Source organism: Bos mutus, chromosome 5 (assembly GCF_027580195.1).
Source record: "Bos mutus isolate GX-2022 chromosome 5, NWIPB_WYAK_1.1, whole genome shotgun sequence".
Classification (NCBI taxonomy): domain Eukaryota; kingdom Metazoa; phylum Chordata; class Mammalia; order Artiodactyla; family Bovidae; genus Bos; species Bos mutus.
Genome location: NC_091621.1, coordinates 111,966,200 through 111,992,667, shown reverse-complemented (window position 1 = coordinate 111,992,667; position 26,468 = coordinate 111,966,200). Strand labels below are relative to the sequence as shown.

The following is a 26,468-nucleotide window of genomic DNA, read 5'->3' as shown; positions in this document are numbered from 1 at the left end:
CATGGGGTCACAAAGAGTTGGACATGACTCAGCCACTGAACAACAAGCCAGAATATGGATATTGATGTATTTCTCTCTAATTCTGCTGTAAATTAGTTTCAAAGCAGTTAACAGCATTGAATCCCAATGCTTCAAAGTCTGATTAGCTGCCTGCTTTTGACCGTTGGTCCTACACTTAAGAGGCCCTGAATACATAACCCCAAAGTATGCCTCTTTGGTGTATTTATTATTGTGAGCTGAAGACAATTGGGATACAGGAAGGGCTCTTTATGCTCCCTCCCCCTTTCTTCTTCTTCTTAAAAAAATTTATTTTTAAAATTTGTTTGGCTATACTGCTTGGCATGCAGGATCTTAGTTCCCTGACCAGGGATCAAACTCATGCCTCCTGCATTAACTTAACTGCTGGACAGCCAGGGAAGTCCCAATCCTCCCCCTTTCTACCTAAAAGCAGGTCTCCTAACAGTTCCCATGAAAAAGATATCTCCTTATAACAGAAGAGAACATTCTTTTATTTTTCTGTCTCCCAGTTTTCTTGAGAGATATTGACATTAAACTTTGTATAAGTTTACTGTGTACAATGTGATGACTCTGAAGAATCTCCTTCGACTGGGAGCTGACTTAAACCAAAATGGACCTGTAGTGAGAACCCCACTAGAGTGAGCCTGATCTCTCACGAGTTCCTGCAGCATATCTCCTAGGTATTGTCCCCCAGTTTGTACAGATGACCACATCCAGCGAGCTGTGCTGCAGGGCACTGTTGGGTCACCCCAATTTGCTGCCCCTCACCAAAGCCCCTTTGCCTTGTGGCATCACCGCAATTCTTTGTTGTGTAAAAAGGAATACAAGCTTTTGACTCTAATGACTTTCTCACGTCTTCATTTTCTTTCTGAAGACTCCTGTGTACATGTAAAAATATTAAATTTGTAAGTTTTTCTCTTGTGAATGTCTTATCTCTGTTTACTCCTTAGGCCCACCATAGTACTTAAAAGGGTATAAATACATTTTCTCTTTTCTACAACATATATATGGGACAAACACCAGGGATGGTTTGACATTTCTTGCTCTTTTTTTCCTGGTTTCTCTTTTTCATGGTCCAGTTCCCACTTTGTCCAGATTTTTTTCCCCTTAGTTCTGATGTTTATCTTTCAAAAGCTTAGAGATATTGGAAGAGAAAAGAAAAGTTTAGGTTGGTTTTAGGTATTTTGTAATAATGAAGCTGTAAATGTCCTTTTGTAATTTTTCTTTTTGGAAAAGCTGTAGACTTTGAAAAGTTCTTTCGAAGAACACTGCTAATTTTGATTGTCACTAGTAAAACAATTTGTCTTTTTCTCTTAAAAATAGCAATTGCCTTGATTAAAAAATAATAAATGAAATAATTCCTCTTTTCTTTATTGGAGAAGGAAACAAACTTTGCTCCCCCTCTCCCCCCCAAAAAAATAAAACCAACTGGGATCGCAAAGTTAAATTCACTATGCGGTCTAGAGTATTTTCTTTATGCTTCAGAATTTGAAAGCTGCACCTTCACTTGCTGCTCACTTTGGGGACCTCTCAGTTCTCATTGGCTGTTGACCTGCAGATCACAATGCAGGCTGAGGCTGTCCTCAGAGCAAGTCCATTGTCACCATTTCAGCTGCACCCCGTGGCACCCCTGATACCTCGTCACGGAGTGACCGCACCTGGATTGTGAATGTTACCCAGTGATGCGCCTCTCTGTCAGCAGCATCTGGTCATTGTACAGATGACCACATCCGACTAGCTGTGCTGCTGGGCAGTGTTGGGTCACCGGTGACTAAGATGGGGAGTGGGTGGGGAAGGGACTCTTTTGTGGGTGCTGCTGAGAGGAGGTACTCCACCCTCCTGAGGAGAAGTGGGACACCTTCAGGATGGAGGGAACCCACATTCTAAAGATGCAGCTGACGCTGGAGGATGCAGAGTTTGACTGAATTCCCCTTGGTTTTTGCATGACTACTTAGAAGACAATATACAAAGGTTAGGAACTGAAGAGCATTTGGCAAGAGAGACGTGAAAAATCTGCTTTGGGACATTTAATGGTGACCTTTAGGTAAGAGATATGGGTGAACCCATTCACGGACAGTCCTTCAGGTTGGGGATGGTGACAATGTCTTCATTGACTGAGAAGGTGTGAGCATTCTGAAGAAATGGTGGGGTTTGTTTCATCTTTGGGGGGCATCAGGAACTGGCAGCAGTGATCTGGGGGCGGGACCATAATGATAGAATGGGAGGTATATCTTGGGGGGAAAATGATAAGGCTCTTTTTCATATGTTTCAGCAGGGCAAGGACTGCTCCAGAGTAAAGTGCTTTGGTTTGTCAAAACAAAATCACCTAGAGAAGAATGCAGACAAAGTTTGAAGTCTTTGAACAATCTCATCTTTATGTAGCTCTGTTGTCCTCAGTAGACCTCTCATTAAGCCTGAGGCCCCAGTTCTCTTTGCCTTCTGTGAGTCAAATTTGCTGTGCAGACACACTGGCGTTGTTTCTGAGGTGCTGTATAAGTATAAGGTTGTCTGCTTTAAAAAAAATTTTTTTTTTAATTTATTTATGTATTTTATTATTGGCTGTGCTGGATCTTCCTGGCCTCGGGAGCTCTTTCTCTAGTTGTGGAAAGCAGGGGCTACTCTTTAGCTGTGGTGCACACGCTTCTCATTGTGGAAGAATTGATGCTTTTGAACTGTGGTGTTGGAGAAGACTCTTGAGAGTCCCTTGGACTGCAAGGAGATCCAACCAGTCCATTCTGAAGGACATCAGCCCTGGGATTTCTTTGGAAGGAATGATGCTGAAGCTGAAACTCCAGTACTTTGGCTACCTCATGAGAAGAGTTGACTCATTGGAAAAGACTGATGCTGGGAGGGATTGGGGGCAGGAGGAGAAGGGGACGACAGAGGATGAGATGGCTGGATGGCATCACTGACTCAATGGACGTGAGTCTGAGTGAACTCCGGGAGTTGGTGATGGACAGGGAGGCCTGGCATGCTGCGATTCATGGGGGCTTGAAGAGTCGGACACGACTGATCTGATCTGATGGGCTCTAGGGCTCGGGAGTTGCAGCTCCTGGGCTCCAGAGCACAGTCTCAGTAGTTGTGGAACATGGGCTTAGTTGTTCCTTGGTGTGTGGGGGTCTTTCCAGACCAGGGATCGAATCTGTATCTCCTGCATTGGCAGGCAGATTCTTTACCACTGAGCCACCAGGGAAGTCCTTGTTGGCTTTTTTCAAGCTTACCTGGGCAGACTTAATACCAGTATTCTAAAATACTGGTATTAAGACCATCTTATTCATGCTTTTTCTGATTTTAGTAACTTTAATCACTTTTAAGATTTTACATTTCCAGGCTGAAGAGTTCTCTATTATAAACATTTTCCCTTATGTATCAGACCTTAGGTCTTTTGATATGAGATCTGTGATGCTTTTCCAGTTTCCTTTGTTTTTTCTCTTGGTATGGTCCCAGGGAGTGATGCTGAAAGCTCAGCTTCTCTATACCCCAGTGGGGAATTGAATCTCAGAGGTAGAGTTTTGGGTGAAGTAGAAAAGGATAGCTTTATTATTTTGCCAGGCAAAGGCAGATATAGCAGGCCTTGAGAAAATGTGTCCCCACCCAGGAAGATTTTTTTTTTAAAGCTTATAAACAACGTAAGTTTATTTCTCATAGTTCTGAAGGCTAGAAGTTCAAGATCAGGGTGCCAGCATAGTTGGGTGAGAGCCCTCTTATCCAGGAGGATTTGATAAGGAGTCTTAGAAGAGCCTGGGAGGGTACAGTCAACAGGGCCACAAAGAGTCAGATATGACTGAGCATGCATGCATTTATACAGCAATATTTCCCAAGGGTGGGGGTTGTTGACAAGATTAGGGTGTGTACAGGATCTCATACTGGTGGTGGTTTAGTTGTTAAGTGTGTCCGACTCTTGCAACCCCATGGACTGTAGCCTGCCAGGCTCCTCTGTCCATGGGATTCTCCGGGCAAGAATACTGGAGTGGGTTGCCCTTTCCTTCGCCAGGGGATCTTCCTGACGCAGGAATCGAACCTGGGTCTCTTGCATTGCAGGCAGATTCTTTGCCGATTGAGCTAGGAGGGAAGCCCTGCAGGGTCTCATGTGGTCTCCTAATCTAGCTAAACTCCTCTGGTCCCTTTAATCTTGCCTCAGGTGGTTTCTTGGCGTCTCCTCCCTTGATTAGCAACAGTTCAAATCTGCCCTTTGGAACTCCGGAAGGACGTGGAGGGTAGAGTCTTGCTTACAAGGAATGGGGGATATAAAAACGAGGCCTCCATGCCTGGGAGCCTCACAAGGTGCCACTCAATTTCAGGATGGACAAGCCTGGGGCATGGGCGTCCTTGAAAGCTTATGGCTTTCCTTTAATTAGTATAACAAGATTTTTGACAGTTAAGGCAATATAACCTCTTCAGAGCACTGAATGTGAAGAAAACATTTTCTACACCGGCCAACTTCTACACTTTGTTTTGTTATAGAATAAGTATGTAGGCAGATTTTGGGTTTAAAGAAGTTAAAGCTCGGTTGAAACAAGTAGAAATTAATCGTTTTGGGCAAATGGACACAGTATTGCTGAATTAGTTTCTGACCTGCTATTACACTGAAACATTTTTAGAATCGCTCTGAATTTTATACTTTTAAGAGGAGCGGGCTCACATTCGTTTTCTGGAAGTCATGAGGCACAAATGGTAGTGTCTCCGTGAGGTAATAAAAAGCAATCGCTGTTGTCGCAAGACGCTTCGCGTTTAGGTCTGAAGCCGCCTCCGACTGTGTCTAGCAATCCCTCGTTTCGGTTCCGACCGCAGCTTGCGGGCCGTATCCATAGAAACCGGGAAGCGTCCTGAGCCGGGCGGCCACGCCTCTTCCGCTGCACACGCTCCCGTTTCCGGTGGGAGGGCAGCTAAGGGACTTCCGTGTCCCCGGGTGCTCGGCGCCTCCCGCTAGATTCCCGACCCACCCAAGCTGCTCCAGGTCCGGGAGCGGCCAGGGGACGCTTCCGGCTTCGACCAGCGCGGCTGCGCACGAGGCGCCTTCTCATTGGCTAGGGCAGCCTCGTGTGATTAGCGTCACGGCGGCGGCAGCTGTAGGAGCCTCCCGGACGCTGGGTCGCGGCGGCGGCGGCGGCGGCGACAGCGGGCGCCACCTCCGCTCCTCTGGACTCCCAGCGGCCGCGGTTCCGAGGAGCTCGAGACGTGCGGCGAGGCGGCGGCGAGCTCTGGTGAGGTTCTGGAGTGGGAGCGCGGTACTAGGGAGGGAGGCTGGGCTGGCGGGGGCGAGGGCTGAGGGCAGGTGTCCCGGCAGCGGGGCGAGCGAGAAGCGCGCTAGTCGGTCCCCTTCTCCTACCCCCGGGCCGGCGTCCCTCAGTCCCCGGCCCCCTCCGCCGGGATCCTCTCAGCCCCGGGATCTTCTCAGCCTCCGCTCCCTGCAGTCTGGTTCCCCCAGCCTCGGATCTCCTCAGTCCCGAGTCCCGCCGCCCCGGGTCCCCTTCAGCCACGGCTCCCCCGGCCCAGGGTCCCCGGCTTCCTTCGGTCCCGTTCCCCTCCCAGCCCCGGGTCCGCTCGGCCCCGGGTCACCCTTCCGGGTTTCCGCCGGTCGCACTCCGAGGTGGGCTCCGCTCGGGCCCCGATCCGGCTTTTGCGGCGGGAAGACCCCTCACCGGCGTTTGCCCGCGCGCAGGCGGCTTGGCCGGACCGGGTCCTGGGCCCGGTGTGTCGTTGTTGCCCCTCGAGGCGGCTGCTCACCGGTCCGGCGGGTCTGGGCGTCTGTGCCGGAGCTCGTTGCGGGCGCCCCTGGCTCTGGACCTTGTTTTCGTTCGCCGCTGGGGCTTAACAATTTGGCGCGGTCGCGGGTAGAAAGGTGCACGGGTCCCGCCGCGTTCGTACCCGGCACGCGGACTGTGGTGCAGGGTCGGCGTGTTTTTTAAGCAGAGGGGTCTGCTAACGTCTTTATGTTTAGACTCTGGACTCCTCAGCCCTAGGTTGTTCCCATCGCATCTCCTCCCAAAGCAGCCCTTCGTCCATCCTCCAAAGAAACCTTTTAAAACTCTGAGAAATCTGTCATAACATTTCAAATTGCTTCCCAAGTGAAATGTTGAGAATAGTTTCTTCCAATCCAAAGCTTTATTTTTGGGGCGAAGATCAGAAACTTTTTGAAGTTTGAAGTGTCCTCCCAAAGGCCACTTGCGTGTCTCGTCTTGCCACCCTCTGACTGTAATTCTGTTAGACTTTCATAGATGGTTCATTCCTGATTCTTTTCACTCCGCATGTTTATCTCATAGAAATTTCACTTCTAGTGCTGGTAGTTGTCCATAGATGTTTTCATCTCTTCTCATAAATTTTTCCGTGCTGACAGTCCTGATCCAAAACCAAAATCCTTTTCATCAGTTAGTTGGGACTTCAGGTCCTGTGGTGGCAGCCACTGGTGGTGAATTATTATGACATTTGAAGAAATTTCAAATCTATATAAATACGAAAGGTATTTCTTTTTGCCTGTATTTGTAATTGCCTAGCTACTAGCATGTGTACCCATTCAGACTTTAGGCTCCTTAGCAAGCTTTCTCTTACTGGGGCACTAAGGATGAGAAGGAGAATTTCCAGAGCCTAAATAAAAAAGTTGATTTTTTTTGTCCCTACTCTTGTATATATTAATGAATGAACAAGTCCCTTCCCCCCAGTCAACAGTGTCAGTTTAGCAGATGCACTTTCTTTTTGTTTTCCAAAATGAACACAGTTTTGTTTCCCTCTTTATTTCAGGGGTGGGCAAACGTGACAGCTTGTGGGCAATGTCCTACCCGCTGCCTGTTTTTGTAAATTAAATACTCAATGGGACATAGCCATATGCTCTCATTTAGGTCTTGTCTGGTTGCTTTTGTGGTGCGAGTTGAGTGGCCTGTAAACGGTAAACATATTTACTATCTGGCCTTCAAAAGAAAATGTTTGCCAACTCCTTTACTTTATTAAAAACAACACATATTCAATGTAGAAAGTTAAAATGAGTCAGAAAAATGTAAAGGAAAAAGTAAATAGAATCACAGCAAAAATCACAACACAAATCAAGGGTTTGTTTTTATGATTATCTTTGTAGAATCTATTGGTGATTATTTCTATGTAAATGGGCTTATATTGCCAAATATTGGTTTGCAGTCTGTTAAATACTCATTTTTATTTGGCAGTTGAATACATTGTATTTTCTGTATTGAAGATTTCACCAAAAGGGGCTTGATGAACCAAGTTTTCCTTGTTTGTTTTACCAGTCAAGGTTTTTTTTTTTTTTTAATGAGGCATAATAGATGCTTATTGGTGGTAGACACTATTTATTGAGCACTTATTACGGACCAGATAGTTTTCCAGTCTACATGTTACAGGCAGTGAGTCATTTAATGTCTGCAGCAGCTCAGTACAGGTACACAAACTGTTGTCCCTACTTGCACATGAGGGAACTGGAGGCAATGAGAGATTAGCTGCCTGAGTTGGTCAGATAGTTAATGATGGAGCTGGGGTTTGAGTCCATGCAGTCTGGTTTCCTGGTGGCTCAGTCAAAAAAAAATCTGCCTGCAATACTGGAGACCTGAGTTCGATCCCTGGGCTGGGAATATCCCCTGGAGGAGGGCCTGGCAACCCACTCCAGTAGAATTCCCTGGAAAATCCCCATGGACAGAGGAGCCTGGCAGGCTGCAGTCCATGGGGTCACATAGAATCGGACACGACTGAGCGGCTGAGCACACACAGTCTGGTTTCAGCACCCAGGCCCTCAATAACAGGCCCTCAATAGACAGTTGAGAGATACATAATGTAAAAATTCTTCCTTATGCTCCTTACTCTCTGTAGGAAACCACTGCTAACAAATTTGATATAGAGCTTTCCCTCTCTCTTTGCATATGCAAATGTTTATTTGCAAATCCATCTAACACATGCAGGTTTTACAAAAATTAAGGCTTCGTTAGAGCAGTTTTAGAGTTACAGAAATTGTGTGGCTAGTAGAGAAAGTTCTCATATCACCCACACTCCATTTTCCCTTATTAATAACATCTTTCATTAACATACTCTGTTTGTTACAATTGATAAACCAATGTTGCTTCATTGTTAATTAAAATCTGCATATTAGGATTCAGTTTTGTATTACAGAGTTTTTAAAGTGGGATCAAACCAGTCATTGTTCAGCAAGTGTACTTTTTTTGGGGTGATTTTCAAAAAATAGTGCTTCTGGACTTTTAAATGCAAATGAACAATCTTAATTCACTAATATTCAGATTAATAACACAAGTTTAGCATTTTCCCTGGAATGGAAAATTTGCTTGGAAGTTACTGCTTTTTTCGTTTTTCAGAAGTTTATCCTGTAGCACCAGCTGCTCTTCACTGAAGAAGCAATTACTTTTGGACTGGACATTCTGGCTCCTCCATGAAGCTTGTTCAGTTTCTTGGAGATTTCTAGCTGTTCTTCATCAAAGGAGTGGTGCACACCCCCCATTTACATCAGCTTCCTCTTCACTGAGCCTGGTATTTCCCCACCTATCCAGATGGTTCTCAGCGTTCTCTTCCTCAGCTTTCTGAAGTTCAGTTCCTGGAATGTAATCTTTAGCATCTAAGTCTCCATATTCTTGCACCCTTGATTTTATTGAGGCCTCTGTAGGCTTACCCTGGAGTTCCTTCTGTGATACCTGAGGATTCAGTTTTCAGAAGAACTGAATCAGAGTTCTAGGAGAGGTCAAGAGTGTATTTTATACTGGGCCAAGTCTTCAGGAAGTTTTTCAGTCATTGAGCTATTGTCTCTCTCAGGGCATTGCTTCCTCCTGTCATGACTTCCCCAGAGTTCTTGTCATGACAGAATGGGTGGCGTGGTCCTGAGCAGCACCTCAGGTGTCTCTGGGACTACCAGGTGCAGAGAAGTCGGTAATGCAAACAGAAGGGTCTTGTTCCTCCTCTTGGTGCTGCTGCAGAAACCTGTGCACAATGGGACAGAAAGAGCTTGTGAATTCTTGCCAGTCTGGAGATGAAGTTCATGAGCAGTATCTTCACTTCAGAAGTTTGCTTATAACTCTTCAGCTGCTTTAGTGGTTTTTCTGCAAATCTTTGGAGCTCCTGAATTGAATGGATCATTGAGAAGTTAACACTTGTAACTTTTGTCTTGTTTTTGAAGTACTTTGGTAACATTCTTGTCCTGTGTTCGGAGCCTCTCCCCGAGGCATGCAGCATTAGCACTCTAAGTCCTTGCCCTGTTCTTCTTGTTCATCTTGCCCTTGGAGGAATGTCAAGGCAGCTATTCATACTTCGGTGACCTTAGAGAAGCATACAGTTGTGATAACACTGACTGATGGTCTTGGCAGCATTTCACTTGTTTCTTCTGTAGTTTAGTCACCACTTCCAGAGATATCTTGGCTGCAGTTGCACTGCTGCCCCTTAACATGTGTGTGTGCAATTCTGCAATACACATTCACTGTATTCTTGTTTTTTGCACCTTTATTCTCATCAGTCACAAAATGAGTGTACAAAGTCTTAGAAGCTTACATGGCATCATAGAGGTTCAAAAAAGAGCTCTGGCAGCCTTGATGGATTGATGAGGTTCTTGGTGAGGTCAGAGCTTTGCAAGGTGTTATTGGGAGGTCTACATTCAGGACAGCGTAGGAGAGAAGGTCTTTTGGTTCTTGAGGAAAGTTGTCTAGATGTTCTGGGTGGCAGTGACCAGTCTGTGCCATAAACATCACCAGCATTGCCAGTTCTTTGCTGGGTTTGTCTGTTAGTCACTCAGTTGTGAGTCATGTCCGACTGTGACCCCATGGACTGTAGCTGACCAGGCTCCTTTGTCCATGGAATTCTCCAGGCAAGAATGCTGGAGTGGGTTGCCATTCCTTTCTCCAGATTTATTTGGTTGCAATTTGAAACTCTCCCATATTGGATGTGCAGTGAATATTCAGCTGTGTAAGCTTCTCAGTGTAGACCAGAGGGTCTACTTTATTAATCCTGTAACTGCCATAGGTTGCTGGGCAGCTTGTGTTTATTTCTGCTTGACAAGTTGACTGTAGACTGACTTTCTTTGAGCGTTTCTCAGAAGACCCACACCACTGATAGTAGCCAGCCCTTCTCAGGCTGGGTCTTGGAGTCCTTCTTCCAGGTGTGACCAGAAGTAGCACTGGGAGCTTGGCTGATGGCGGCATCTTGGTCATAGTATGTTTAAGGGGCTTCCCAGGTGGCTCAGTGGTTAAAAAAAAAAAAAAATCTGCCTGCTAATGCGGGAGACATGGGTTCAATCCCTGAGTCAGGAAGATCCCCCAGAAGAGGAAATGACAACCCACTCCAATTTTCTTGTCTGGGAAATCCCATGGACAGAGGAGCTTGGGGGGCTGCAGTCCATGGGGTCGCAAGAGTTGGACACGACTTAGCGACTGAACACATGCAGTGTGCTTAAAAACCAAGGTCCATGATGGCTTTCCAGGTCAGTATGTTTGCATTTACTCCATCCTTTAGTTTCCTGGTATTTTATTGAATGTGTGCACCATAATTTAATAGTTTTTCCTATTGCTGGGTGTTTAGATTGTTTAAATAGATTGCCTAGTGTTTAAATTTAATATGTATGCATTGTATGTACAATGTCGTGTGCTGGTGGCCTTTAGGGCAACTTTCTGTAGCTTTCTTCTTTTTTTTCTTCAATATTTATTGATTTGACTCTGCCGTGTCTTAGTTGCAGCATGTGAACCTTAGTTGTAGCATGTGGGATCTAGTTCCCTGACTGGGGATCAAACCCGGGCCCCCTGCACTGGGAGCACGGAGTCTTAGCCACTGGGCCGCTAGGGAAGTCCCTAGGGTGACTTTCTGAGTCTAGTTACTGGGTTGAAGGAAATGCATATTTTTCGTTTTGATGTATATTACTAGACGGCTACCCAGAAAGGTCACAGCAGTGTAAACTCTTGTCAGAACTGTGGCTGAGGTCTAGATTCTTTATACCATTTTGAACTTTTTTTCAATCTTTATCTGATTGGCAGTTGAACATATCTTGCAGTGTAGTCTGTCTCTCTCACTGGGAGATATATTTTGTTTGAAGTTGGTTTAGAGTTACTTTAGGCAAGACCAAGCTTTCTGTAGTAGTTCTATCTAGTATGTTCTCCCTTAGATAGAGCTGCTCACCTGTTTAGATTCCCTGTCTAGCCCTGAAAGGCAGTGTAGTTTTGCCAACCCTGCTAAAAGAATCTGGGTGACTGCTCAGTAGACAATATACTTGTTGAGGATAGGTGTATATAACTTCTTCATGTCTGTTGCAGTCCTGGTGGTGAGTAAATGTTATGTTCTTTTTAAAACCTAAATTAGATTGTGTTCTTTTGGGCTACTGTGAAGTTCTTTAAAGTGAAGTGCTTTAAAATAAAGTGAAGTGCTTTAATTTTGTTAAAAAATAACCTTTTCAAAGTCTTTGTGTAATGTAAACTTGAAAAATTACAGCATAAATTGGTCATCTTGGGTATATTATCTATATCATCCTTTATTTCTAAAATGAGGTAAATAAGACTGGTTAATATCCTAGGACCTGTTTGTAAGGAAATAATTAACCAAACCTATTTAGTAAGTACATACACATTCAGTTTTGGAAGTTAAAGGACTGGGTTAATTAGGGGGTTTGTTTCATGTAACCCCTGGTTTGGAGTTTGCCGTGTGGTAGAGGGCATGTGTACCGCATAAATGGTATCTTGGCTTCGGTAGACCTTGTAAGTGTCCAGACAGAAGAGAAAGGCTAGCTGAAGTCGGGAAGCTGCCAGAATATCTTTAGGCATGGGGAAAATACCTGTGCAAAAGGACATTTCAAGTTTTTCAGTTGAACACCACACACACACAAAAAAAATACAGAACTTACTTTGTATGTGGCTTCTAAGTTACATATTCTTACTGCACTTATGAGTTTTCTACAATGTCCATGCACAGGAAAACAAAGCATACAAAGCATAACGGTCTTGAAGAGAAAGAAATAATTACCCTATTAAATTTTGACCAACTTCACTTTCTTTAGCATACATTTTGTTGTTAGTATATTACCTAATTATTTTTCATTGGTAGCATGTTGAGTTTAATCCTGTATGTCCTGAAATTTTAGTTTCATGAATATGTATGCATAATTCTATCCACATACCCATTCCTTTGGTCAGGAAATAAGCAATGATGGTGAAAACTCCGTAGCCTTGTGGAGCAGAAGGGTTATTTTTATTTTCTTCAAATTTATTTTCATTTTGTTTCATTCCAGAATTTCTGTAACTTAAAAGATCTGGAAGTATAATTATACGTATTAGTTCAGTTCAGTCACTCAATTGTGTCCGCCTCTTGGCGACCCCACGAATTGCAGCACTCCAGGCCTCCCTGTCCATCACCAACTCCCGGAGTTCACTCAAACTCATGTCCATCGAGTCGGTGATGCCATCCAACCATCTCATCCTCTGTCTCCCCTTCTCCTCCTGCCCCCAATCCCTCCCAGCACCAGTCTTTTCCAAAGAGTCAACTCTTCGCATGAGGTGGCCAAAGTACTGGAGTTTCAACTTTAGCATCAGTCTTTCCAATGAACACCCAGGACTGATTTCCTTTAGAATGGACTGGTTGGATCTCCTTGCAGTCCAAGGGACTCTCAAGAGTCTTCTCCAACACCACAGTTCAAAAGCATCCATTCTTTGGCGCTCAGCTTTCTTCACAGTCCAACTCTCACATCCATACATGACCACTGGAAAAACCATAGCCTTGACTAGACGGACCTTTGTTGGCAAAGTAATGTCTCTGCTTTTGAATATGCTATCGAGGTTGGTCATAACTTTCCTTCCAAGGAGTAAGCATCTTTTAATTTCATGGCTGCAGTCACCATCTGCAGTGATTTTGGAGCCCCCAAAAATAAAGTCTGACCCTGTTTCCACTGTTTCCCCATCTATTTCCCATGAAGTGATGGGACCAGATGCTATGATCTTAAGTTTTCTGAATGTTGAGCTTTAAGCCAACTTTTTTACTCTCCTCTTTCACTTTCATCAAGAGGCTTTTGAGTTCCTCTTCACTTTCTGCCATAAGAGTGGTGTCATCTGCATGCCTGAGGTTATTGATATTTCTCCCGGCAATCTTGATTCCAGCTTGTGCTTCTTCCAGCCCAGTGTTTCTCATGATGTACTCTGCATAGAAGTTAAATAAGCAGGGTGACAATATACAGCCTTGACGTACTCCTTTTCCTATTTGGAACCAATCTGTTGTTCCATGTCCAGTTCTAACTGTTGCTTCCTGACCTGCATACAGGTTTCTCAAGAGGCAGGTCAGGTGGTCTGGTATTCCCATCTCTTTCAGAATTTTCCACAGTTTGTTGTGATCCACACAGTCAAAGTCTATGGCATAGTCAATAAAGCAGAAATAGATGTTTTTCTGGAACTCTCTTGCTTTTTCCATGATCCAGCGGATGTTGGCAATCTGATCTCTGGTTCCTCTGCCTTTTCTAAAACCAGCTTGAACATCTGGAAGTTCACGGTTCACGTATTGCTGAAGCCTGGCTTGGAGAATTTTGAGCATTACTTTACTAGCGTGTGAGATGAGTGCAATTGTGTGGTAGTATGAGCATTCTTTGGCATTGCCTTTCTTTGGGATGGGAATGAAAACTGACCTTTTCCAGTCCTGTGGCCACTGCTGAGTTTTCCAAATGTGCTGGCATATTGAGTGCAGCACTTTCACAGCATCATCTTTCAGGATTTGGAATAGCTCAACTGGAATTCCATCACCTCCACTAGCTTTGTTCGTAGTGATGATGCTTTCTAAGGCCCACTTGACTTCACATTCCAGGATGTCTGGCTCTAGGTGAATGATCACACCATTGGGATTATCTTGGTCATGAAGATCTTTTTTATACAGTTCTTCTGTGTATTCTTGCCACCTCTTCTTAATATCTTCTGCTTCTGTTAGGTCCATACCATTTCTGTCCTTTATCGAGCCCATCTTTGCATGAAATGTTCGCTTGGTATCTCTTAATTTTCTTGAAGAGATCTTTAGTCTTTCCCATTCTGTTGTTTTCCTCTATTTCTCTGCACTGATCCCTGAGGAAGGCTTTCTTATCTCTCCTTGCCATTCTCTGGAACTCTGCATTCAGATGTTTATATCTTTCCTTTTCTCCTTTGCTTTTCGCTTCTCTTCTTTTCACAGCTATTTGTAAGGCGTCCCCAGACAGCCATTTTGCTTTTTTGCATTTCTTTTCCATGGGGATGATCTTGATCCCTGTCTCCTGTACAATGTCACGAACCTCCGTCCACAGTTCATCAGGGACTCTATCAGATCTAGTCCCTTAAATCTATTTCTCACTTCCACTGTATAATCATAAGAGATTTGATTTAGGTCATACCTGAATGGTCTAGTGGTTTTCCCTACTTTCTTCGATGTAAGTCTGAATTTGGCAATAAGGAGTTCATGGTCTGAGCCACAGTCAGCTCCTGGTCTTGTTTTTGCTGACTGTATAGAGCTTCTCCATCTTTGGCTGCAAGAATATAATCAGTCTGATTTTGGTGTTGACCATCTGGTGATGTCCATGTGTAGAGTCTTCTCTTGTGTTGTTGGAAAAGAGTGTTTGATATGACCAGTGCGTTCTCTTGGCAAAACTCTATTAGCCTTTGCCCTGCTTCATTCCGTGTTCCAAGGCCAAATTTGCCTGTTACCCCAGGTGTTTCTTGACTTCCTACTTTTGCATTCTAGTCTCCTATAATGAAAAATACATGTATTATATATATATATATATATATAAATAAGGAAAAGGAGGAAGCATATATTCTTTTTCCAAGTGGCAGCTTAATTCAATGACTAAGAATAAAATTTGGATTTGAATTTTCTTGGCAGCCGAGATAAAAATGAAAATATGGTAAAATACGTAGCACTGAACTGGAAGAAGGAACTAGACCAGTTTTCTAGGGATAAATCTTCCCTTGACAGATTTTAAGGAAATTGGGCATTACATAAAGCCTTTTTTTTTGGCTAGAAGCCTGAGTTTAGAAAAGGGGAAGGATGATGTATTAACATTTCAAACCAATGAAAGAAGTTTTGTAAAGGGCAGTTGGTTTGAATTTAGGTTGCACGTGTGTATTTTATTTGGCTAATAAAAATTTTTTTCATTAACATATTTAAAATGGAAAATACAGAGACCAATATAATTAACACTCACATACCCACCATACATGTCATTTCTCTCAAAATCTTAACATTTTCCCACATACAGGTGAAGCGCCTTCTTAGGTTACATTTCACTTTGCAGAAGTATTGCTATCTTGAATTTAGTGTTGATCATTTCTAATGCCTGTTTTTATGTAATTACTACATTGGAGTATATTCATAAACAAATCAATATTATGTCTTGGGCATTTTCAAACTTTATATAAAACAATATTCTACATATTCTGTAACTTGTTTTTCATGAAACATGTTTTTTAGATTCTTGAAAATGCTGATTTTTTTAAACCCATTTTGACCTACAAAAATGGCACTTTCATACGGTTCATCCTAATTAGTCATCACTTTTATCTTCTATAGCTGTATTATTGTATTATACAAATGCAACCAGTTTAAATTTACTTTTCATGTTGGTAAGGTATTTAGGTTGTTTCCACTTTTCCTGTTTTAAAAACAGTGCTATAGTGAACACTGCTGGTTAGAAATCTTTGTGCACATATGTAAAATCATTGGCAGGTTTTTCAAGCTACAGGTTGGGAGCCATAAATTGGTTATGAAATCACTTTAGGAATCAAAATAGGTTAGAGAAGTATCAGGTTGTTTTGCAGGCAGATACAATGTTCTGTGATCGTGTATGTGTGTGTGTGGTGTATGGTTACTGACTTTGAAATGAAGTTCTCTGGTGTAAATTACTCAGAAGTGGTATTTACCTGGTTTGAGATTTTGGAGATTATGAGAATTTAAAATTCTATCAGACATTGCCAAATTGTTCTCCAGAATTGTGTCCCTTGGTGTTTTTTAGCATGAGAAAGAGAATTTGCTGTATCTAACTAAATCCTTATAGATCATGGCATTGTCAGATTTTTTACATGTTTACAAGTCAGATGAGTGTGAAATGATATTACCTTAAATTTTTTCTTGATTGTTTGTGAGATTGAGCATGTTGAAATGTTGAGTGACCATTCAGATTTCCATTTCTTGGCTGAGTCTGTCCCTGTCCATCTCCCCTACCCCTAATTGCGTTGACTTCCAAAATTGCTTTTAGTAGTTTATTGTATATCCTGTTTGTATCTGTGAAGTGACCTGCAGATCATCTAGTTTGTGCGGCTTATCTGTCACCTTTTTATGTGGTTTGTTTTGGTGAATGGAAATGATTATCAGATCTATCATTTTCCTTGTTGATTTGTATTCTTTGTGCTTTATCTAAGAAATCTGTTCTGTACTCCAAGGGCATTAAGGTCTCTGCATTTCTTTCTAAAAGCTTTAGAAGTTTGGTTTTTTATATTTAGGTCTTGATATTGCCTAAAAAGAATTTTTTTGTGTGTATAAGTCAGGAATCTAATTTTTTTTTTTTTTTTATATATGCACAGCCAATCATCACAGCACTGTTTGCCTGTTTAAAATACAGTGTGTTTTTAAATTTGAATTGTAAATCTTTTAAGCATTCTCTGGCTCAGTGCAATGACAGCCTCTTTGTCTTTTATCAGGCTGCTTTACATGTTCAGGTTTCATCCATTAGTGGGTTGCTTGACCCAGAAACAGAACCTGGAGGAGTAGATAGATATAGCACATTTTGTAGGTCTCATGCAGATGTCATTTCTCTCAGCCAGTTTTTAAATAGAGGCTCGGTTGCATCACTGACTTAGTTGGACATGAATGTGAGCAAACTCTGGGAGATAATGGAGGAGAGAGTAGCCTAGCATGCTGCAGTCTATGGGGTGGCAGAGGCAGACACGCTTGGTGAATGAACAACAGCACCAAGGGTGCAGATGGTTTGATGATAAACTTTGATGGAGGGAACAGGTTGCTGGTGTCTTGCTTTGTTGGTTAATACTCACAGACTTTGGAAACTTGATAAGCAGGTGTTAGATTGATTGACTCCTTGATACTGGAAACTTCAAAATCCTTACATGTATTTAGTCATCCAGTTGCTGTTATGGATATGTTCTGAAGTTTGAGACCTTCAGTTTTGGTTTTAGGAGAATTCAGTTCAGTTCAGTTCAGTTCATTCGCTCAGTCGTGTCCGACTCTTTGTGACCCCATGAATCGCAGCACGCCAGGCCTCCCTGTCCATCACAAACTCCCGGAGTTCACTCAGACTCACATCCATCGAGTCAGTGATGCCATCCAGCCATCTCATCCTCTGTCGTCCCTTTCTCCTCCTGCCCCCAATCCCTCCCAGCATCAGAGTCTTTTCCAATGAGTCAGCTCTTCGCATGAGGTGGCCAAAGTACTGGAGTTTCAGCTTTAGCATCATTCCTTCCAAAGAAATCCCAGGGCTGATGTCCTTCAGAATGGACTGGTTGGATCTCCTTGCAGTCCAAGGGACTCTCAAGAGTCTTCTCTAACACCACAGTTCAAAAGCATCAATTCTTCCGCGCTCAGCCTTCTTCACAGTCCAACTCTCACATCCATACATGACCACTGGAAAAACCATAGCCTTGACTAGACGGACCTTTGTTGGCAAAGTAATGTCTCTGCTTCTCAATATGCTATCTAGGTTGGTCATAACTTTCCTTCCAAGGAGTAAGCATCTTTTAATTTCATGGCTGCAGTCACCATCTGTAGTGATTTTGGAGCCCCAAAAAATAAAGTCTGACACTGTTTCCACTGTTTCCCCATCTATTTCCCATGAAGTGATGGGACCGGATGCCATGATCTTCGTTTTCTGAATGTTGAGCTTTAAGCCAACTTTTTCACTCTCCACTTTTCACTTTCATCAAGAGGCTTTTGAGTTCCTCTTCACTTTCTGCCATAAGGGTGGTGTCATCTGCATATCTGAGGTTATTGATATTTCTCCCGGCAATCTTGATTCCAGCTTGTGTTTCTTCCAGTCCAGCGTTTCTCATGATGTACTCTGCATAGAAGTTAAATAAGCAGGGTGACAATATACAGCCTTGACGTACTCCTTTTCCTATTTGGAACCAGTCTGTTGTTCCATATCCAGTTCTAACTGTTGCTTCCTGACCTGCATACAGATTTCTCAAGAGGCAGGTCAGGTGGTCTGGTATTCCCATCTCTTTCAGAATTTTCCACAGTTGATTATGATCCACACATTCAAAGGCTTTGGCATAGTATTAATACATATAAATCTGAGTCTTTCTGAAATGTCTAATAGAAACTTCTACAAATCAATTTAAGAATGAAAACTATTTTTGTTTCCACTTGAAATGAGTGTTTAGTTGCTGTGAGGTCTGCAGATAGTTATATATTCTATCTTTCTTTTTTCTTTTTCCCCATTTTTTTTTTTTTTTTTTTTAATTGGTGATCGAAAGAAGACCTTGTGGTTTAATGGAATTCAGTGATCCTGGGAAAAGTTACAAATACAAGTTTTATTCCTAAATTTCTGGTTGTGATACTGAAAAAGATAATTAACCACTTCTTGGTTTCTCCATCTGCAGCATTGTAACCCTCCCCCATCCCCCGTCTCCCCAACAAACTTGTATTGTAGAGGGTGTTATGCAGGATGAGATGGGGCCCTGAGTAATGGTTGCTTAGACAGCTCTTTACTGAAGTGTAGGGGTTTTGATTTTGCCTGAAACACTGACTCTACAGGCCAGATATCCAGATATACCTGGAAAGATTTTATTTCTGATGTAGTTGGAACACGAGTATGGTTATGTGGTAAAATAATCTGCCTGCAATGCGGGAGACCTGGGTTTGATCCCTGGGTTGGGAAGATCCCCTGGAGGAGGGCGTAGCAACCCACTGCAGTATTCTGGTCTGGAGAATCCCCATGGACAGAGGAGCCTGGCCGGCTACATTCCATGGGGTCGCAAAGAGTTGGACATGACTGAGCGACTAAGCACATGTGGTATTGTAGGGCAGATGATTTCTGGAAGGAAGTCTTTGCATAATTTACATATTTTGGTTCATTGTAGGTATGACAGTTTATATACCCTGGACTTCTCAGGATTTCCCTGACTGACTACATTTAGGACTGTTGTTCTTCTCATCTATACTTGGATTTTTGTGCACTGTTCTTTGTTTTAGAAACTCAGAGTTGCTTATAGGTCTTGGGAAAGGGAAACGACATCATAACATGACTATAAGAGTTGTAGGAAGTCCTTTTTATAAAATATTTTTTTATTCATGACCATGACCAGTCACTATAATGCACTATTTGTACCTTAAATGAAGCCCTGTAATGTGGAGTAATGGGCTTCCCTGGTGGCTCAGATGGTAAAGAATCTGCCTGCAGTGTGGCAGACCTGGGTTCGATCCCTGGGTTGGAAAGATCCCCTAGAGAAGGGAATGGCTACCCACTCCAGTATTCTTACCTGGAGAATTCCATGGACTCAGGAGCCTGGCGGGCTACAGTCCATGGGGTCACAAAGAGTCGGACACGACTGAATGACTGAACAGCAATAGCAAGGTGGAGCTAAGATCTGGTCTTTGGAGTCAGATACAGATTTGAATTTGTAGTCTTCCATTTCAGTTTGTGTCATTGAATTACTTGATCTCCTTTAGTGTCAATTTCTTCATCTGTAAGATAGGACCCCATTTTATAAGGATTGCTGGAGGGTTAAATGAGATGATGGGTGAAAGGTCAGCTATTAGAGTTGGCTCCGTTAAGTGTTGAGCAACGGTTCACCTCCCTTCAAAGAGATAACATCATGACTAGGAAGACTAGAACCACTTCTCTTTGTGGGAGGCAGTGTTGTATCGTGGAGGGGGCCTAACTGGGCAGTTCTCGCTTCTTTGTTTTGTGACTTGTGTAACCTAGACTGGTCTTACCCCCAGTCCTCTTGTTTGTAAATAGAGCTCGTACTGTCTGCAGCAGGCAGGTTTTAAAGTTAAAATGAGAGAATGTGTAAAGGCTCACCTTCTCTGGCACTTGGTGGCTCTCTGAATTAGCCTCTGAACTTGGGTAGAGATGGACAGTAACACTGTACTTGGGAAGTAGGTCTCAAGCCTGAGAGGCCGGCTCTCACTGGCTTTGCCCCAGCTCTGCTGCACAGGATCAATTTTGCCTGGTTTCTTCTCAGCAAAGTTGGTCAGTGGGTGGGGCAGTAAGTTAGAAGAGTGAGGTTCCTGGTGATATTACTTAAAAGTTACCCTACTTCATGCTAAGAAGGAAAGTAGCATAAATGATGAGTGTTGCCTGTCTTTATAGCTTCAAGATCATCTTTAAGAAATAGCTGCATTTGATTTGAAATGTTTCTTTGTGCTTCCAACAGTTGAGATTTTATGAACATGAATGCATAATAGTGCCTGTCTTAACAATCTAACTGTTGCTCCGTCTCAGTTATCAGCTGTGCCATTTGTTAAGGGCTGTGTCAGTAGCATATGTTGGGAACTTTTCCCGTTTTATCAGTTATTCTTTTCCAAGTTACCGTTTTTGTTTTTTGTTTTTTTTAATTAACATTTTTTTTCTACTCAGAAATGTTCTGAGTGTTTGGAAAGAATTCCAATTTTAACCAGTCATTTTATTGTTTGTGGTATGTGGCAAGGCTCTGTGCTCCTCCCCATTTTCTTCCCTGTTTCTTAATATTTTCAACATTGCTGTAAAGTACAGCAGTCTGTCAGCGTTACCTCCTGGTTTTGTCATTTAAGTGCTACTGTGCGTTTATTTGAGAACAGCTTATGGTTCATGCTAACATAGAGGGTTGTGGATAAGAGCATTAACTGGGGTATTAGGCGGACTAGATTGATTGGGTAGATTAGGTTGCCCCTTATTATTGTCATTTAAGACACGTTATTTATATCCTCTCTGGGTGTTTGTGATCTCCAGAATGGAGGAAACAGTTGTGCCAGTCTCCCAAAACTGTTGTAAGGATTTCAAGAGAGAATCCAGGGTTCTTTGCGCTTGGTGCTGATTGCATGTTAGCTGTCCCTGTCTTCTCCTTCCTCCACATCATACAGGGAAGGATTGTGAGGTCCTTCTTTGCATCCCAGACCAAGCTTGGGGTTGTGGATACAAAAGTGGATTCCACAAAAGGCTCCCTGACCCTGAGAAGTTTGCAGTTGAGAAGGGGCAGACAGACCAGTGAACAGAGAAATGTAGTCAATTTTGACAGCTACTATAATAGAAACATTAGTAAATAAGAAGAGTTGAAGGAGTCAATGTCCGGAACCTGGGGAAGTCAGGGAAGTTAGTTTCTGCCTAACTTATCCTTGAAGTGTGGGTCGTGATTCCCCGCTTATTTATTCAGCATATGTTTAGTGAATACACGTGCTGTGTGCCAGAAGCAATTTTAGATACTTGGAATATAAGAGTAAAGAAGATACATAATGTCTCTTCTTTGAGGAATTTTCAGTCTAGTGAGAGAAGACTAGTAGTAAACAAAGAAAAAATAACGGAGACAAGTGCTGTGAGATTAAAAGGTGATGTGATAAGGAAAGACTGAGATGATGTGGTCAGAGAAGGATTCTTTGAATAGATGACCTTTAAATAGAGATTCGCATGTGAAGAAGGAGCCCAGCCCTGGGAAGATCTGGGCATTGAACATTCCAGGCCGTGGGAACCAGTGACATCGAGGAGCCCTTTGAGCATTTGGAGTATTTGGGGAGTAGATGGGAGGTCATTGAGGCTGGAACGTAGTGGGCAAGGGGGAAAGGGGTACAGGGTGAGGCCAGAGTTCGGGGCTAAGTCATTTAAGATTTTGTAAGCCCAGGTGAGAGCTTCCCTAGGTGTGAAGAGAAGCCACTGGAGGGCTCAGAAAGCAAGGGAGTGCCTTTTGATAAAGTTACCCTGTGACTGCCTTGTGGGAGCTGGGTCCTGAGGATCAGGAGTGGCCTGGGGGGGTGGGTAACTGGCTCTTGTATTAGGACAGGTACGACGTGGTGGTGGCTTGAATCAGAAAGTTAGTGAAGGGAAATAGTAGATTGGGGTGTTTGAAGACCCCTCTGCCCCATCACTGTAACTATTTTTATGTTTTTATTTTTTTTGGCTGTACCTCGCAGCTTGTGGGATCTTAGTTCCCCAACCAGGGATTGAACCTGGGTCCTAATCCCTGGGCTGCCAGGGAATTCCCACTGTAAAGCTTTTAAAAGGGTAAATTGTAAGAGGTCTAGCCCTTTTCCTTGCCAGTTAACGTGATAGAAATCTTCCAGCAAAGTTCTCTGAAGACTTGAAACCAGCCAAGGGAACACATCTAGTATTTACTTTTAATAATGATTTAAAAAGAGAAATAATAGCTAGTATTCAAAAGAAAATCTTGTGCCTTTAATATCCCTGCTGGTTCCATTGTTGAAATAAATCATTCCATCCTAAAAAATAATCTCGTTTCATTATTAGAAGTTTAGATTTGCATCGTAAAGAGATCAGGAGGGGCGTAACCTGCTGGTACTTTCATGTAGGACATTCTGTACCACTCAGGTTTCCCAACGCGAAAAGCCTGAACTTGATACCAGAAGTCTCCTTTTACCCAGGTACTGACTTCACACGCATACCCTAGTGTGGAGTGACAGGGCACGCTGGAGTGATTTCAGTGTACAACTTTCAAGTCACTTTGAAATTGGCTACTTTCACCTCAGGGGAAGCCAGCACAATCATGGGACACATTTTACAGCTTGTCTTCCACTACTGAAGAGTCTAATTATAGAACTGGGAAGATATGCCACCAGCCTTAGACTGCTCACCACTCTCTGTGCCCCAGCTTATACAGTGGGCCATTACACTGCTGGTCCTCAGAATTGGAAGACTTAGGTCCATGGCAGTTGGCCAGTCTTCAGAGAACCTTGCTGGAAGATTTCTCTTGCCATTAACTGGCCATGAAAGGGGTTGGACCTCTCAAAGTTCTCACTTTACAAAGCTTTGCAGTGGTCAGGGAGTGAGGTCCTCTGGACGCTAGTGTTCGTGGGTACACTGCACTTACGCTTTGTCAGCTTTGTGTCCTCAGTGTGCTTTTCTGAATATATTTTTTACATCAATAAAAAATTTGCTAGACAAAGAGGCAATATAATATAGTGCTACAGTGTATTTCTACCCCCCAATCAAAAAAACGTGTAAGATACACATAAAAGTTACTGTAACTTTTTAAGTGTGTAGTCACCTTGTTGTACATCCATGTTGTTGTGCAAGCATCACCACCATTCATCCACAAAGCTTTTTTTCCTCTTGCAAAACGGAAACTATCCCCGTTAGAGAGTAACTCCCATTCCCTCTTCCCCCAGCCCCTGGCAGCCACCATTCTTTCTATGAGTGTGACTTCCCTAAGCACCTATGGCAAGTGGAATCGTACAGATTTGGGTTTTGTACTTGACCTACCTCACTTACCATGTGGTCCTCGGGTTCATCCAGGTTGTGACTTGAGTCAGAATTCTCTTTCTTGGAGGCTGATGTTTTCTTGTGTGTATCACTACGTTGTGCTTGTTTATCCATTGACACTCGGGCTGCTCTTTGTTCACCTGTTGTGAATATGGACATGAGTGTGTAAATGTCTCTTCAAGACCCTGCTTTCAGTTCGAGTACATATATACCCAGAAGTGGAGTTGCTGGGATCATATAGTAAATCGATTTTTAATTTATTTGAGGAACTGCCATACTGCTTTCCACAGCTTGCTTGCTCTTTTAAAATTGGGGGCAACATAAAAATGAACAATATGAAGTAGGTGAAGTAATACATTGCACTATAGTCTACCTTGGCAGGAACCCAGTGTAACTGTGATTAAGTACTTCTCTGTTTCCCCTGGAGAATGAAACATTCATTCACGAAACCTATGTATCTGTTGCTCTCAGCAGTGAGCACATCCTGAGACCAACCTGCAGACAAGTATTGGTTTTTAGAAAATACCTTTTCTGGAATAGAGTTAGATTTTTACACCACAAGTATCAAACCATTAAGTTAGCAGTTTCTTCAGGTAGAAAAAAATTGCTTTAAGGTAACCATTTAAGCAACCTTGTTGCTTTTAAGCAACATAATAAGTTTACCTTATACAGTATTATTTGAAGGGAAAATGAAGTCTAAGAAGTAGAGTTTTAAATTTTTCATGGTTTTCCCATTGGGAAGGAAACCCTGGTGTGAGTACAGTTGACTGAGTCGAGAGATTAGTAGGTTCCAGTCCTGACTTTACAGTCTACTATTTGGTAATCATTCTCCTTGATTTTTTACTTTGATTTTTACCCCATCAAACTCCTGTTGTTGTTGTTCAGTCACTGAGTCCTGGCTGATTCTTTGTGACGCTGTGGACTGTAGCACACTTCCCTGTCCTTTACCATCTCCCAGAGTTTGCTCAAACCCATGTCCATTGAGTTGGTGATGCCAGCCAACCATCTTATCCTCTGTCATCCCCTTCTCCTTCTGCCCTCAATCTTTCCCAGCATCAGGGTCTTTTCCAGTGAATCAGCTCTTTGCATCAAGTGGCCAAAGTATTGGAGCTTCAGCATCAGTCCTTCCAATGAATATTCGGGGTTGATTTCCTTTAGGGTTGACTGGTTTGATCTCCTTGCAGTTCAGGGAACTCTCAAGAATCTTCTCTAGAGCTACAGTTCATAACTTTTTTAAAAAAGGATTTTGTCCAGTATTAACTAATATGCTAGTATCACTTCTAGTAACACCTAGTTCTGTTTTCAAGCTCATTCTCTCCTCTGAATTCCAGACTTGTGTTTCCTCGTGCCAGCTGAACGTTTCTTGTACTTCAGACCCCATTTCTGAAAACGAATTCATTCTTCTCCCATGAATTCACTTCTCCCAAATCATCTCTCCATTTGCGTGAGTGGCGTCCTCTGTGCAGTCGACTGCCCGAGCGAGAAGCATGAGTCATCTGAGTTCTTTCTGTCTAGTCTTCATGGACCCTCATTCAGTTATCCAAATGTTGATTTTTCTCTACTGAGCATATCTTGAATTTGTCCCTGTTCTCTCATTTGTGAGCAGACCCTGGACTCCTTGCCTTGCATATTGCTGTTTTCTCCTCACAGAGTACCTTTCCTCTACTCTGCTTGGCAAACCCCCATTGCTTTTGGGCAGAGTAAGTGACGCTTGAGTCTGCTCCTAGAACACAGGAGGCCACTTTTCAAAGACCTTAGATCTGCTTTGCTTGCTGGAAGTTACCCAGTTTGACTTGTGTAGGATTTCTACGTCTGTTCATAGACTCAGAACACCTCTCAGTTAACTTGTTTTTTCCTGCCAGCTGTTGTGTATTGGGTTCCTTTCTTTCTTTTCCCTCTCTTTCTCTCTGTCAACTTCTGTGTAATACAGCAAGCATAACATTCATAGAATCTTGATGAATGAAAAATTTCTCTTTGAATAACTTAGAATGTGCTAACTATTCCCTTAGAATAACTCTTTGGGTTAACAGATAATGGTACTCTGAAGTCTTACTTTCCATTTCCATCTCACTCCCTTTTCCTGTTAAGAATCTTAGAGCAAATTAAAGCCTAATTCCAGATACTTCCCCTGTTTTTTATTCTTCTTAGCAAGAAAATCGTTTATGCAAGTACTGTTGGACCATAGTTCCAGCTGCTCTTAGAGACTAACAGCCTTGGATAAGTAACCTAATCTCTGAGCCTCAGTTTCCACATCTGTATAATGGGGGGTAAAATACCCTAGAGGGCCATACGTAAGAATTATGTGAGATCCTGTGATACAGAATTTAACTTTGCCGATCCACAGTAGATGTTAGATCCCTCTTCCCTAAAACAGAGTGAAGTGATGGGTGTGAAACAGCTTTGTAAGTGTGTGTGTGTAAGTCACTCACATTTGCTCTTTCAGAAGTGGGCATTTGTAGCACAGTTGATAATCTCACTATCAGAATGAGCTTGCTCAGGCCCGTATGTGATGGGCACAGGCCCAGCTTTGGTGATCTTTAAAGATTGTGTTTGTTCTTGTTCTAAAAACTTGAGAGAACTCTTGCAACAAACTCAGATGGTTCATGAAACTAACAGCTGGCTAATTCTTAGTCTAATTTGAACTCTTGAGCTAATGCTTAGTCTTGTGTGTCCACATAAACACTAAGTGTTCCTTTCACCTTCTCTGCATGCTGGCTAGGCCCTCCCACTTCGCCGCACTCCTCCTTTCCCTCAGTAAGAATTTTGCGTCTCCTGGGATTTATGAGTATAACATGTACCTTGGCTTCTTCCTGTTTTCATCTTTTTAGTTGGATTGGCTGTGATCATCTCCTTATTTGGATATGTAACTTAAATCTCTAAAATAAGCTTGTGTCCTACGAGTTTATGAATTAGAGGGCCAAGGACTTGGAATTATTGAACTCCTAGGAAACTTATGTGATCCAGTTTAGAGACATATCGATGACTTCTGAAAGTGTTTTTACCACTTAAGAACATTTAAATGTCATCCTATTCGTTAAACATTTATGTGCACAGCACTTTCTGGGAGCTCAGAGGGGTATGAAAGTGTGCTCTGGCCCTGAGGTTTTAC

The 26,468-nt window shown here is 42.8% G+C and overlaps 1 protein-coding gene, 1 long non-coding RNA gene and 1 pseudogene across 2 annotated transcripts in view; 1 reads left to right on the top strand and 2 right to left on the bottom strand.

Moving 5' to 3' along the window:
• Nucleotides 1–5,045: 5,045 nt before the first annotated feature.
• LOC102276744 (protein SDA1 homolog) lies at nucleotides 5,046–10,154 on the bottom strand (annotated as a pseudogene).
• Nucleotides 5,064–26,468, top strand: part of ADIPOR2 (adiponectin receptor 2) — a 43,634-nt gene continuing 22,229 nt past the window's right edge. Inside the window, exon 1 of the mRNA XM_070371680.1 lies at nucleotides 5,064–5,222. The gene's annotated coding sequence lies outside the window, so the exon portion shown is untranslated. The remainder of the gene's footprint in view (nucleotides 5,223–26,468) is intronic.
• Nucleotides 19,497–24,845, bottom strand: LOC138987992 (uncharacterized). The gene is made up of 3 exons (XR_011464343.1): nucleotides 24,023–24,845; nucleotides 23,360–23,499; nucleotides 19,497–19,632 (listed from the first exon to the last, which is right to left on the bottom strand). It is a non-coding gene; the product is annotated as an uncharacterized lncRNA (long non-coding RNA).